This window comes from Arachis hypogaea, chromosome 15 (genome assembly GCF_003086295.3).
Source record: "Arachis hypogaea cultivar Tifrunner chromosome 15, arahy.Tifrunner.gnm2.J5K5, whole genome shotgun sequence".
In the NCBI taxonomy this organism is placed as follows: Eukaryota; Viridiplantae; Streptophyta; class Magnoliopsida; order Fabales; family Fabaceae; genus Arachis; species Arachis hypogaea.
This window is the reverse complement of record NC_092050.1, coordinates 70,328,763-70,344,778: the sequence shown is the minus strand read 5'-3', so window position 1 is coordinate 70,344,778 and position 16,016 is coordinate 70,328,763.

Below are 16,016 nucleotides of genomic sequence, written 5' to 3'. Positions count from 1 at the left end.
TTCTCCTCTGCCTCTGAGGTTTAGACTTTCGTTATAACAGCGGCGTGCCATCTTTTGATCTGCTTTTATTATGGCTATCCCCTCTGTAGTTGGGAATTTCATGCATAGATGTGGAGTTGAGACTATTGCGCTGAGTTGATTTAGTGTTGTCCGACTTATTAGGGCATTGTAGGCTGAACTCACGTCGACCACAATGTAGTCTATCTTGAGTTTTCTGGATTGGTTCCCTTTTCCGAAGGTTGTATATAGTGACACGTATCCCAGTGGTTGTACTGGAGTATCTCCCAGTCCGAACATGTTGTTCGGGTATGCTCTAAGCTCCTTTTCTTCTAAGCCGAGTTTGTCAAAGGCTGTTTTGAATAAGATGTCGGCAGAACTCCCTTGGTCTATTAATGTGAGGTGGAGATTGGCATTTGCTAGTATGATGGTGATGACCATGGGATCGTCGTGTCCTGAGATGATACCGGATGCGTCTTCTTTGGTGAACGTGATCGCAGGGATGTCGGGTGCTTCCTCCTTTCCTTCGACATGATATACTTCTTTGAGGTATCTTTTGCGGGATGATTTGGAGATTCCACCTCCTGCGAATCCTCCATGTATCATATGGACATGTCTTTCTGGCATACGAGGTGATCGCTCAGCTCGTCCGACATCTTCATCTCTTTGTCTTTTTCCTTGCTCATCATCTCGGGTGGCCAGATACCGATTTAGTTTTCCTTCTCTTACTAATTTTTCTATGATGTTTTTTAAGTCAAAGCATTCGTTGGTGGAATGCCCTCGGACCCGATGATATTCACAGTATTCGTTCCGATTTCCTCCTCCTCTTTTGCCTTTGAGTGGTCGAGCTGGGGGTATCTTTTCTGTGTTACAGACTTCTTTGTAAATATCCACAAGGGACACCCGAAGAGGGGTGTAATTATGATACTTTTTGATTTTTTTCGCCCGTTCGATCTTCCTTCTTCTTGGATTCTTTATCTCGGTAGGTGAAACCGGATTTCAAGGCTTCTCCAAGTCGGGAATTTTTTTCCATGTTGATGTACTTCTCTGCCTGCTCTTGCACCTCGTCTAGAGATGTGGGATATTTCTTTGATATAGATTGGCTGAAGGGTCCCTCTCGTAGGCCGTTGATGAGGCCCATGACGGCAGCCTCTGTTGGCAAGCTTTGTATGTCTAGGCATGTTTTGTTGAATCTTTCCATGTAGTTGCGAAGACTTTCCCGATCTCCTTACTTGATACCCAATAGACTGGGAGCGTGCTTAGCCTTGTCTTTTTGGATGGAGAATCTGGCCAAGAACTTTTTGGCCAGGTCGTCGAAGTTTGAGACGGACTTCGGAGGTAGGTTGTCGAACCATCTAATTGCTGTCTTTGTGAGAGTCGTTGGAAAAGCTTTGCAATGAACGGCATCTGAAGCGTCGGTAAGGTACATTCTGCTTCTGAAGTTGCTGAGATGATGGTTGGGATCTGTGGTGCCATCATACAAAGTCATATCCGGAAGTTTAAAGTCTTTAGGGATTTTAGTCTTCATGATTTCCCTAGTGAATGGATCTTGATCCTTGCGAGAGTTGTCCACAGGGGTGGTCCGGGTAGCCTTTGCTTTGAGATCGGCTTCAAGTTGAAGGAGTTTGTCTTCCAATTCTCGACGTCGCCTTACCTCTCTTTGTAGATCCTTGCCAACTTCTTGCTAGTACCGGCTTTCTTTTTCGAGTTGCTTTAGGCGATCTTGAAGTGCTTCTATCACTCCCGGATGTGATGAGTTTTTGTCTCCGTTAGATTCTAGAGTATTCTTTGGTGTGGCATTCGTATTTTTGTGCGGCGTTCTGTCCTCTAGATCTGAGTTGTGGTCGTTGTCATGGTCGTCTGCCATGGTGATGGGATGACTTCCAGGTTCCCCGGCAACGGCGCCAATGTTTCGAGGGTTACCTGAAACTGTAGGCCGATCTCGGATGAGATCTTCTGTACTGGTCGAAGATGACGTGTACGGCTGGCTGGTGGCGGCCGGAGCTGTTGTGTCCGACTTGTTGGACTGGCTTCACTTCTGATCCTTGGTCACCGAAGGGTGGGGGGTACCTGCAAGAGACTCCGATGCTTAAGTTAGCACGGGTATTAAGCAGGTTTATTGTAGAATCAGAGTATGAGTTATACCTGGGTGCTCCAGTGTATTTATAATGGTTGTAGAGTGACCTTTCTAGATAAGATAAGTTAGTTATCTTATCCTATCTTATCTTATCTTTGGGTGAGGTTAGCTTATCTTCAACGGAACCGCCCTTCTCTCGGTAGGCTTGGGCTGCCTTTGGATTGGGCTTTGTTCCTTTGTTTGGGCCTTCTTGGGCCTTCCTGTCGATTTGGCCGACCTCTTTTGTAAAGAGGTAGGATAGTCTGACCTGAAGAGGTCGGTCGCTTTGTCTCCAATAATCCTAGGTCGGATAGCTCGACCCAGGGTATGAACACCTAGTAACTAGTTTAGTATAAAAACTACTTTTAGAGATTTATTTTATATTTTTGGATCATCTTTTGATCTTTTGATAACCTTTACATGCTATCATAGATATATCTTTTCATGTTTGGAGGCTGGCCTCACGGCCATGCCTAGACCTCTTTTCTCTTATGTATTTTCTACAGTGGAGTTTCTACACCTCATAGATTAAGGTGTGGAGCTCTGATGTTCTTCATGAATTAATGCAAGTACTATTGTTTTTCTTTCAATTCACGCCTACTTCTTCTCCAAGATATACTCTTATACTTAATTCAGTTAAGTTAGAATGAAGGGGTGACCCGTGACAATCACCCACTATCTTCATTACTCGCTTAGCCAAGATCCGCGTGCCTGACAACCACAAGCGGTCTACATGATGTTCAACGTAGTCATTGGACGAGAGCCGGAGTATATTCTCTTGGGTCTCTGATCCACGATTCGCATCGTCTCTCCTGACAACAGAGCATCCGAATTTGAGATCAGAACCTTCGTGGTATAGGCTAGAACCATTGGCAGCATTCTTGAGATCCGAAAAGTCTAAACCTTGTCTGTGGTATTCCGAGTAGGATCTGGGAAGGGATGACTATGAAGAGCTTCAAACCTGCGAATGTTGGGTGCAGTGACAGTGTGCAAAAGTATAGAGAGATCCTATTCCGACGCTAGCGGGAACCGACAGATGATTAGCCGTGCGGTAGCTGTACATGGTATTTTTCATCTGAGACGAGAAATCCGACAGTTGATTAGCCATACAGAGATTATACCTGGTATTTTTCATCCGAGAGGATCATATAGCTTGCCATGGAAGGGAGCACGCATGATTGGAAGAAGGCAATAGAAAAGCAGAGATTCAGAAGCAACAATGCATCTCCAAACGCTCATCTGAAATTCCCACCAATGAATTACATAAGTAACTTTATTTTATTTTATGTTTATTTATCTTTTTAATTATCAAAACCTCATAACCATTTGAATCCGCCTGACTAAGATTTACAAGATGACCATAGCTTGCTTCAAGCCGACAATCTCCGTGGGATCGACCCTTACTCACGTAAGGTATTACTTGGATGACCCAGTGCACTTGCTCGTTAGTTGTGTGGAGTTGTGAAAAGTGTGAATCACAATTTTGCATACCAATTACCAACCAAAAGTCCACTATCAAGAGCAACCTAACTACAAAGCATTTAGTGACACAAAGAGGTACTGGGCATCAATGTCTCTAGGTTGAATTACAAGCCAAATGCCTGCGGTGTCTACGTGTTGAGGAGAGGCTTGAGTGTGTTGGTCTGAGGGGTGCTTCATCACCCAACACCTTGAGCCAACTGGGTTGGGAGTGTTGACTGAAAACTTACCTTAAAAAGCTGCCTTAACACAGAACACTAAGCTCAATAAATACTAAGTTTCTAAGAAAGAAGAAAGGCACCAAGGATCAAGGAATAAAAAAGTTTCATACAAGCACCACGGTGAGTGCTTAAGGGAATGTTGTGGCCTAGAAATCAATAAGAGTTGAGCTTCAAAGATATCATGCATGAAACCCCATGAACCTATATTGTTTCTCTTCTAATAAGGACCAATATTCCTCTTTGTTTTCATTAATTCTTCTTATGTTTTACTGCTTGCTTGGGGACAAGCAAGATTTAGGTTTGATGTTGTGATGCCTAGGCATCTTAGGCTAGTTTCACAAGCCTTTTTCACTAGTTTTCATTTGGTTTCATGCACTTTCTTAGGCAATAAGTAAGCTTTGGATGAGAAATGTATGCATATCTTGATTCAATCAAACATCGTTAATTATGTGCATTTTCATGAGATTTATGCAATATTTACTTGAATGCTATGAATGATGAAAAATCTTGTGATTATGGCAAGACTTTGACGCATTTGTTTGGTTGATGATAAATGAGGAGAAGCAGAGGAAGAGCAAAGAAGAAGCAGAGAAGGCAACGTTGGTGGCCAAAGTTGGCTCACCAACGTTGCCTCAAACATTGCTAGAGGAGAACAAAGCAATGTTGGTAGCTAAAGTTAGCTCACCAACGTTGCTGGCAACGTTCCAAGCCTTGATGTGCAACGTTGGTGGCCAAAGTTGGCTCACCAATGTTGATGGAAATGTTACAAGCTAAAAGGGTGCCAACATTGGTGTGCCAACATTACTACAAACGTTGCACACCAACGTCTTCGATAAAATCTCAATTTGGAGTTGGAAAATTTTGATGTGACGCGTACGCGTGGATGACGCGTACACGTGAAAGTGGAAAAATAGCAAGTCTCGCACATGCATGGACGACGCACGCGCAAAATGGAAAAAATCCAGCTTTGACGCATACATGTGGGCGACGCAGACGCGTGACCAAGAAAGCGTTGGTGTGCAAAAGTTGCCACAAACGTTGCCACCAACGTCTTCAATAGTTTCAAAGAAAAATGCTTGAGAAACTGGTCAGCGTACGCGTGACTTGGCAAATGTTAGTGGCAACGTTGGTGTACTAATGTTGCCACAAACGTTCCTCAATGGTTTTAAAGGGAACGTTGGCCACCGTTATTGACTAATGCCCATGCTAAGCTCATTTCCAATGGCACCCATGCAAGATTGTGAACGTTAGTTGACTAACACCCATGCTAACGTCACTAAAAGCCACTCCTCACTTGCTTCAACAATGGCCAAAGCCCACATCCAAAGACTTGAAGACTAAACCCCCATTTCATTAGGGGGAGGAGCTCTATTGTAATTCTAATGAATAAATGAAATTCTTCTTCTTCTCAATCCACTTGTGTAGCTATTGGATACCTTCTATGCTTATTGAGATTCACTCACTCTGGAAGGGGGTTTGAGTCAATTGAATGCTTGTGTGAGCCTCGGAAGGGGAATCATAATCATTAGAAGTGGAGCTCTATCCTTCACAATTTTCTTGACCAACACTATTCAGGAGCAATTGAGGTCTTGAGATGTTGTGTGGCTTATGGATAAGAGAATGTGCTTAACCTCTTCTCATGACAATTAGATCAATGAATTGGCAAGATTGATTGTGATTAGAGAGATTGGGTTGCCAAAGAATTGGGATCCAATCAATTACAATCCGCCATAGATCTACTCATATGATTAAGAATGAAGTTGAAACCCATTTGACTCATGATAGATTATGATATCTCCAATCCTTAATGAATCTTTCTCTTTGATTTTCTTCAATTTAGATTGCCTTGAATTTTCTTTAATTGCAATTGTTTACTTTTTTATTGATTCTCAGCACCCAAGTCCCCATTTACGTTTCATGTAATTAAAATTTCTCTTGCTATTTACATTTGTGCCTTTACTTTCTTGCAATTTAAGATTCAAGTCATTTACATTTCATGCAATTTAAGATTCAGCTCATTTAACTTTCTTGCACTTTAAGCTTCTGCCCATTTACTTTTCAGCATTTAAATCTCTAGTCCTTTACTCTCCAGCATTTACATTTCCAGTACTTGCTCTACTTTTATTGTGAATTTACTTTCTGCTCATTAAATTTTACCAAACTTCTTTCAATATTCGCTTGACTAGACTCATCACCCAACTAAAATTGCTTGATCCATCAATCCCTATGGGATCGACCTCATTCTTGTGAGTTTTACTACTTGATGCGACCCGGTATACTTGCTGATAGTTTGTGCAGATGTGATTTCCTGCCATCAGCTACACAACTTTTAAGTTCCCAATTCAAATTGATTAAATGTCACATATCAAATTCTGAACAAAAAATCAAAATCATTGTAAGAGAAGAGTTTCAAACTGAATCACTATGATCCCTTTTCTAAGGCTCACATAGAATTCTAATAGATCCAATTCCTCTTCTGATTGAATTTGATCTGTGAAGATCCAAAATTCTCTCTTAGATAAACAAAGATAGAATCAAGAAGAGAAGAAGATGAACATCAATTCATTTCAATTCAGCGGAGCACCTCCTCCTAATGATTAGAGGGTTTAGTGACTCGTGATTCAAGACACAGAATTCTCTCAAAATAGAAATGAAAACTAGAAGTTTGGTGCACAAAAATTAACTCCGCACAACTGAACCAGCAAGTGCATTGGGTCGTCCAAGTAATACTTGAGGTAAGTCAGGGTCGATCCCACGAGGATTGTTGTTTTGAAGCAAGCTATGGACACCTTGTAGATCTTAGTCAGGTGATTAGAAAAGAAAATTTGTCGAGATAAATGCATAAAACATAAATAGGAATGAAATTACTTAATTTGAGTGGAACTAATGATAAGAGAACGGTTGAGGCTTCGGAGATGCTTTATTCTTCTGGATCAACCTTTCCTACTGTCTTTCTCCAACTGTGAGTGATTCTTTCCATGGCAGGCTATAAGTGATCAACGCCGTACGGTCGCGGCTGCTAAATTTTCCTATCTCAAGCCGAACACCAGGTTTAGTGTGCGCCCAATCTGAAGGAAGGTGAAGCTCCTGCAGTTCATCCCCTTGATGATCCTATTCAAAATGACACAGAGATGGTCGAATCTTCTGAATCATAGAATGATGCGCCTTTGGTACTAGCCTCTACCACGATGACCCTAATCTCCCCATACCTCGGCCGAACTAGTGTCTCGAGAAGTCCCCAACGAAGTCGTGGATTAGCCATCTATGAGATGTATAATCAAGCTGGTGGTTCAGTGATCTCTAGTTAGGACTCATACTGAACCCATGTAGAATGAAGATTATTGTCACGGATCATCCCATTCATAAGGTTGAAGAATGAAGATACATCTTAGAATAGAGTCACACATGAATTGAATAGAACAGTAGCACTTTTATTAATCCATAAAAATTAGCAGAGCACCTAACCTTAACCTAGGGGGTTTAGTGACTCATGTTGATAGAAAAATACAATGGTAAACTTGAAAGTGGGCAAGAATCCTTTAACAAGGGTGAACTCTTGTCTATATATACTAATCTAATGACTAAAGATTACAGAAATATGATAAATAAAGTTGATAGTGCAAAAATCTACTTCTGGGGCCCACTTGGTGAGTGTTTGCACTGAGCTTGAATGTCTCCCACATGCTAGTGTCCCTTAGTGGCGTTAAAGGCTGGCTAGGGACCCCCTTTTGGGCATTGAACGCCCATTTTGGGCTTTTATTTCCAAAAGAAAGCATAAACCATTATATATTTCTAGAAAGCCCTGGATGTTAGCTTTCCATAGCCATTGAGAGCGTGCCATTTGGACTTTTGTAGCACCAGAAAAGCTCCTTCAAGTGCAAGGATATCAGATCCTAACAGCATCTGCAGTCCTTTCTTTGCTTCTGAATCAGACTTCTACTCAAGCTCCTCAATTTCAGCCAAAAAATACCTGAAATCACCATAAAAACACAAACTTAAAGTAGAATCCAAAAATGTGAATTTTGCACTAAAACCTATGAAAACTTAATAAAACCTAAACAAAACATACTAAAAACTATATGAAAACAATGCCAAAAAGCGTATAAAATATCCGCTCATCAAAGTTCAAAAAAGGTAAAAGCCAAAAATAAAAGTCTCAAGTCAATGTGAAGTAAAGTAAAAGAACTTCCAAATTTTCTAACCCCCCCTCTTTATACTATTTCTTCTTCTCAATTCCTTTTAAAGTTTCTTTCAAGTTGGATGTTGTTGGGATTTTGGGTTTTAACTTTGGCTTGAATCAGAAGCATTCCTCACGCCCTAGGCATTATTCACATCTGGTGCCCTTTAATTGTGGCATTGCTGACACCACTCACTTGATCTCCAACGTTATTTGAACTGGGCGCTCTTTATTACGGGCGTTATTGGCACTAGTCAAGCATACGCTCAGTCCATGCGTACGCGTAGAATTCCTCTTCACGCGTACACACAGACCATGCCTACTGTTGGACTATGAATTCACTATATCACTATAATGAACCCGTCTTTGGCAAGTATACCAAATTATCGTCAAGTAATAACTCAGAATGAGTGAGGTCGAATCCCACAAAGATTGATTGATTGAACAACTTTAGTTACTGGGTGATTTAGTCAAGCTAATCAAGAAGAAATTGTTGAGTGCAAAATTCTAAATAGCAGAATTATAAATGACTTAAAGATAAAGGAAAGCAATAAAGTGCAGAAATGTAAAGAACATGAAAGTAAATGGCAGGAACATAAATGACTGAATTATAAATGAGGAATGGGTTATATCAAAATTTAAAAAAAGCTATAAAGAATAGGGAAGATAAGAATAGGGAAGATTCATTGGAATTGGGAGATATTGCTCTCTTTGGATTAAATTCAGAACATCTCATCTTTAATCATGCAACTAATTGACCACTTGGCAATCTTGATTGATTGAACCCCAATTCCTTGGTGATTTAATCTCTCTAATCTTGATAATTAGCCAATTCCTTGGTCTAATTGCTCATGAAGAGAGATAAGCTTGGTCCTTGATTTTACCACACATCCTCATAGATTCAAATATTTGGGTAGATTTCATGTCAGCATATCCAATCCCAAAACCCAGATCTACTCAATGTGAGAACGAATTTCAAGCATGGTTTCATGTTTCCTTTTCGAAGGCTCCCATAAAACCCAGTTTGTATTCAATCTCTTTTCCAAGACGATTGAACACTAAGCATGAAGAATGAAATTCCTTCTAGTGAATCAAAGAGAAGATGAAGAGAAGAAGAAATTTACTATCAATTAATCCCTCAAGTACAACAGAGCTCCCTTCCCCAATGAGAGGGAGTTTAGCTACTCATAGTTTAGAGAAAGTACAAGAGTTGGAAGAAGATGAAGTGAAGTGTAAAGTAAAAGTTCCCAGCTAACAACCTACCCCCCAACCTCTTCTTCAGTACTCTTTAAGGGGTATTTATACTACTCCTATTACTAGAAATGAAAATTACAAAAAGGAAAGAAAATACAATTGAAAAACTAAAGAGAAAAGTCATTAAAATGAGACATGTGCCTGGCGTGTGAGCGGCGGGCCACGCCCAGCTCAATGACTTGGCTTGGCGTGCCACGCCTGGCTCCCAAGTGGCACGCTCTCTTTATCCAACTGGCTTGGCGTGCCACGCCTGGCTTTCAAGTGGCACGCCCCCTTTGTTATCTTCCTTCTTCCTCTCTGGTGAATTGAACTAGCGTGGCACGTCCAGAACTGGCGTGCCACGCCCTCAGCAAAGTCCTCATTCTTCTCTTCTAAAAAGTTGAAATGGCGTGCCATGCCCAGGTCTGGCGTGCCATGCCCTTGTTATGCTCTTCATCCTTGTCCTCTGGTCACTTGTACTTGCGTGCCACACCTAGGTTTGGCATGCCACACCTTCAATGAGATCCTCAGTCTCTTCTTTAGAAGGTTGAACTGGCCTACCACGCCCTTAGTAAAGCATGAATACTCCCCTCTGGTCCAATAAGCTGGCGTGCCACGCCCAGGAGTCAAGTGGCACGCCCATGATACGAACAAGGTTAGCATGCCCCGCCCCAAACATCAAGTGGCATGCCCATTGATATTTTGCCTTGGCGTGCCATGCCTAAAGTCCCAAGTGGCACGCCTTTGACGAAGCCTTGTCTCTTCTTCTCTAGAGGCTTGTACTGGCATGCAACGCCTTCGATCTGGCGTGCCACACCCTTGTTGGAGCTTCACTTTCCCTCTCTGATCAAATGAACTGGCGTGCCACGCTCAGACCCAAGTGGCACACCCATAATGATGTTGTGGGCTCACAAGCTTGGTGTGCCACACCTCTAGTATCAAGTGGCATGCCCGTTGAAGTTGGTGTGAGCACTTAAGCTTGGCGTGCCATGCTCAGGACTCAAGTGGCACTCCCACAATGGTGCTTCCTCCATTCTCCTCTGCTCAGTTGCACTGGCGTGCCACAGCCATTGTGGAGGATGAGGCTGGCATGCCACACCCTTTACAAGTCTTCAAGGATCCCTCTCTGGATAGAATGCCTGGCGTGCCACGCCCAGTAGTGGCGTGCCATGCCCATAGTAGAACTTAGAGTGTCTTCTCTAGAAAAGATAACTGGACAAGATAGTTGGCGTGCCATGCCCATTGTAATTCATCAAAGCCTCCTTTCTGGACAAGATAGTTGGCGTGCCACACCTGGCCTTGGCGTGCCATGCCCATTGATCTCTTCATGGATTCTCTTCTCGTAGATGTAACTGGCATGCCACGCCCAGTCAAATTATTGGCATTTGCACTAAGTGGCACACCCAGTACACATGCCCAGCTCCTTTTTCTTACTCCCTTCCTCTTTTATTGCTATTTTCACCTGAAATTCAAACAAGACTCATTTCAAAGAAATGTACCATAAAATTCATCATTTATTTCAAGTAATTGTATCAATAGAATCAGAATTCACCAATTCTATGGTCTTTTTAGATAAGAGAAAAAGGTAGATGAAGCAAGTCATCACAACACCAAACTTAAATTTTACTTGTCCCCAAGCAAATCAATGTGAATTGTTCTTAATTGATTGAGACTTGACCCTTAAGAGAATGTATTCATAATTAAAGATAGAAGATAAGTATCAAATCATGCATGAGCTTTGTTATTGCTTTCATATCACAATGAACTCTTAGACTTTTGAAGGTCTTTTTGAGTGCTTGCTTCTATATATATATATATATATATATATATATATATATATATATATATATATATATATATATATATATATATATATATAAATTTTCAAGTATTTAAATAAAGGGGATACAAAAATTCTCCAATTGCAAAATAAAAAGAATCAATGCACATGGGAAAAATTAAAATGTAATGTATGAGTTTGCAATACAAAGAGGGAAAATTTGGGCAAATAGTTTAAGAAACTTTGATTTATAAAGTATGTATGTTAGGTGAGATCTTAGACTAATCAAGGATTCGCTTATTAGCTCACTTAGCCTTATACATATGACTTCACCTTTACCTTGACCCCATTACAACTTTAAAAAAGACCTCATGATTTTTGTATGTCTGTATTCCATATTTGTTGATTGGTTAGATGAAGAACAAAGTTATAGAAAGTAAGGATAGAAAAAGAATAGAGTGATTAACCCAATAAACACTGAGTGACTAGAGAGTAAACACAAAATCCAGTGAGGGTTCAATAGCTCATCACCATATATCTTTGCTTAATTGTTAATTGTCTTGCAAGTCTGTAAAATATTTTTACCCATCTCAATTGTAAAGGTGCTTTAACATTATCTAGGGTCTAGCTATGCATATATGATTCCTTGAGGATATGAATTAACTTAACTACATGTAAGCTTTATATACATGTGAATAATAACTAGAATTGCATAACTCATTTAGGTAGTTACATTTAGAGTAAATTGCATTGCATGAAATTCCACCACTTTACCTTACTCTTTATCTTGGATTTAGCATGAGGACATGCTATTGTTTAAGTGTGGGGAGGTTGATAAACTCATATTTTATGATATATTCTGTGCTCACTTTAAGTGATTTATTCAATACTTCACTCACTTATTCATGTAAATTGCATAGTTTTACTTTCCCTTCCTTATTATGTGATATATGTGAAAAACATGTTTCCTATGCTTAAAAATTATCAATTTTAATTACCCTTTATTACCATTCGATGCCGTGATTTGTGTGTTAAGTAGTTTCAGATCTACTAAGGCAGGAATGACTTAAAGGATGGAAAGGAAACATACAGAACTGGAAGGAAAGCACAAAATGGAGTTTTTTAAGAAACTGGTAGCGACGCAAACGCATGGACGATGCGGCCGCATGCCCAGCGCGAAAAGGCAGCGATGCGAATGCGTGACTGACGCGGACGCGTGCCTTGAGCAGAACGCAGATGACGCGTACGTGTGACCGAAGCGAACGCGTGACAAGAAAAACTCCCAGATGACGCGGACGCGTCACAGACGCCACGCACCAGATACTGCAGAAAACGCTCCCAGTGATTTCTAAAACCCTTTTTGGCCCAGATCCAAGTCCAGAAAGCACAGATTAGAGGTTATAAATTGGGGGAATGCATCCATTCAAGAAGGCCTTGAATTATTCACTTTTCATGATTTAGATGTAGTTTTTAGAGAGAGGTTCTCTCCTCTCTCTTAGGTTTTAGATTTAGGATTCCTCTTAAAGGAATCAGGATTTCTTATTATTTCAATTTAGGATTTCAACTCTTTATCAGGTTCAATATTCCTTTTACTTCATATTTCTCTTTTTACTGTCAGATACTTTAATGCTTTCCTTTAATTACTTATGTTGCCAAATTGGCTTATGAACTCTTTATGTTTAGATTGATTTTCTTAATTAATAATTTGAGGTATTTCAGATTTATAATTCTCATTTAGCTTTTTATATTCTTGGCTTTAATTGATTAACTGGAGGCTCTTGTGTTATTAAAATTATCGTGATTGTTAATTAATTCCTCTAATTGACTGGAATTCCACTAACTCTAGTCTTTCCTTAGGAGTTGGCTAGGACTTGGGAATCTAACTAATTAGTCCACTTGACTTTCCCTTGCTTTTGTAAAGGTTAACTAAGTGGGGTTAAACTCAATTCTCATAAGAATAACTAGGATAGGACTTCCGAATTTTCATACCTTGCCAAGAGTTTATTTTATAGTTATTTATTTATTTTACTTGTCATTTAAATTACTTGTTCCTTACTTTCAAAACCCCCAATTTACAAAACTCATAACCAATAATAAGAACACCTCCCTGCAGTTCGTTGAGAAGACGACCCGAGGTTTGAATACTTCGGTTATCAATTTTAAAGGGGTTTGTTACTTGTGACAACCAAAACGTTTGTAAGAAAGAATGATTGCTTGGTTTAGAAACCATACTTGCAACGAGAATTTATTCTAAATTCTAAACCGTCAATCTTCCGTTCTTCAAAATGGCGCCGTTGCCGAGGAGCTGCAAACATGTCCCTTATTATTGGTTATTGTAAATATTTTTCTTTTAATTGTTTATTTGTTTTTGTTTTTCCCTTTTATTTCTATTAGCTATTATGAATTCTCACCCCTCTTGCTTTGAGTTTGGTTCTAATATTGTTGAAGCGAACGAAAGCTATAGCAAGAACATGCATCAAGGTCAGAGCAATCAAAGATGGATGGAGCCACGAGGACTTGATCAACCCTTTAGGCAACAACACCCTCCACAGTATCACAGACGAGGACCACTTTACAATGCATACCAAGCTAATAGATATGGTGGACCACCTTGTAATTACCAACAAGCCCCACCCTGTGCTTATAGACCATCCTCTCAACGTAGATTTGAACCACCATACTCACAAGTTCTTTTTTACCATTCACCACCGTATGACCCTTATCCACCACAATCCCAATCAAATTACTCCCAAGAACCACCACATTCTCATTTTGAACCCTCTCTCCCAACCAATGATCCCTCATACCCACCCCAACCTCCAATGAATAACAAACTTCGTGTTCTTCTTCAAGGGCAAGCGAGGATGCAAAAGGGCATACTGGAACTCACTACTGCCTTAACTGAGGTAATAAATATAATAGCCTCCCGACATCTGAGCACTCAAAGTACTCCCATGACTACATGTGGAGAATCAAAAGAAGGGCGTAGCCTGAAGGAGACACTAGAAACTTCGGTGGACAATGAGGAGCATGGCTTTGTATTAGAACAAGTGGAGGAAGCCATGATAGTTGTAGAGGAAGAAGTGGTTGAAGATTTAGGAGATGCTGAACCTCCATGGGAATCGAGAACTGTAAAGGATTCTGCTGAGAAGTTCGAAATTGATGCTAAAGAGGACAGTGCACAACCTCCAAAGCATATACCTTGTGAGAAATTGGGCGGAACAGACCAAGAAGTTGATTCCATAGGCAGTGATGATCATGAATCAAGCTCTCCAAGTCACGAACTCACATCCGCAACTGAATTCCTAGAACCTGAAGAACCTTATCCAAGTGAATATGAAGATGACATCGAGGTAGACTTCTCTCAACCTCCAATGTATGACTTGAGTAACGAGGAAGACATAGAAGACTTTGATCAGGACGCAGTTGCAGTTGAAGATTTTTGCAACAAAGTGGAGAAATTCACAGAAGAATACAAGGGAGTAGAGCTTACAGAACCACTGGAAACACCTATCCCAAGGCCATTACCACCTAATACAAGCTTCAAGTGGGTACAATCCTTAACCTTTATCTTTACTTTTCCACTTGAATATGGTTTGCTTGAAACAGATGGACAGCTTAGAGCTCTCTGCGGCTTTAAGAGCGAGAGGGAAATGGCTTGTACTCAGAGCTGGTGTGCAAGATTCAATAAGGTTCCACGCTTCAATTCGAAGTGCGCAGATTGGTACCAAGTTCAATTAAATGGGTCTCAGGAGGCATTTGGTCATCTTGGTGAGAATACAATTCCTAAACCGCCCGGATGGAAGAAGATAGGTTAGGACGAAGGCGGATTTAAAAGAAAAGTTTGGGATCCTAGAATCTATTCTGACATTCGTCACCCCGGGAGCTTGAGAATCTATTTGAAGCTGCTCAAAAGCTTTACATACCTAGTTTGGGACTCCGGAGGCTGTTGGCATTCTAAACATTGGTGGAGATTTCCGGATGAATTTAAGCACAAGCCACCATAACAGGAAGCTCATCAAATGTCCAACTTAAGGACTTTAACTAAAAGTGCTAGGTGGGAGACAACCCACCATGGTATGATCGTTCCTGTTTCAGTTTTATTTCGTTTTCTTTATTTTTATACTGTTTTATTTTCATTGAACCTGGATATTATTCGTAGCATTTGCATTAGCATTGCATACTGCATTATTTCATAATTGCATAAAAAAAATGCACGCGACGCGTAAGCATCGCTGACGCGTCCGCGTCACAAGTGCATTAGGAAGAAAAGGAAAGTGAACAGAAAGTCCCGCGAAAGTGTGGCTGGAGGCGTGCCTTTGGCACGAATTATTCCACGTGACCGCGTCGCTAACTCGTTCGCGTCAGTTGCGAAAAATACCTCCCACGCGTCTGCGTCACTCACGCGAACGCGTGATCTGGAAATCGGCGTAAAAATCCAATGCCCAGAAATCTGGGCTGGAATCGTATGGCTAGTGTGCATTTAGCACAAAACGGCCCACGCGTTCGCGTCTCTGACGCGAACGCGTCACTTGCAAAACTCTCATCCCACGCGAAAGCGTAAGCGACGCATCCGCGTCGCATGGATATTATGGCCCCCTAAATGGAGACAGAGAGTTGCGCTAAAACGACGCTGGAAGTGTGCGTCTAGCATAATTTCCAGCGACGCAGCCGCGTGCTTCACGCATCCGCGTCATCCATCTTTTACCCATTCTACGCGTTCGCGTCAATCACGCGACCGCGTCAACCCCATTTCACCCTAGCCACGCGATTGCGTGCTCCACGCGTTCGCGTGGATTCAAAATCACTAACCCCCTATCACGTGAAACCCTACCCGTCGTGCCCCCCATACCCCCCTCTTCTTCCTTTCTTCTCTGCAACCCACCCACCCCAACCACCACCATCGTGCCCAACCACCCAGCCCCGACCACCACCACCGGCCACCACGGCGCCACACCACTGACACTCCCCTTATTTTTCTTTCTCTTCTCCCCTCCCGTCAACCACCACTGC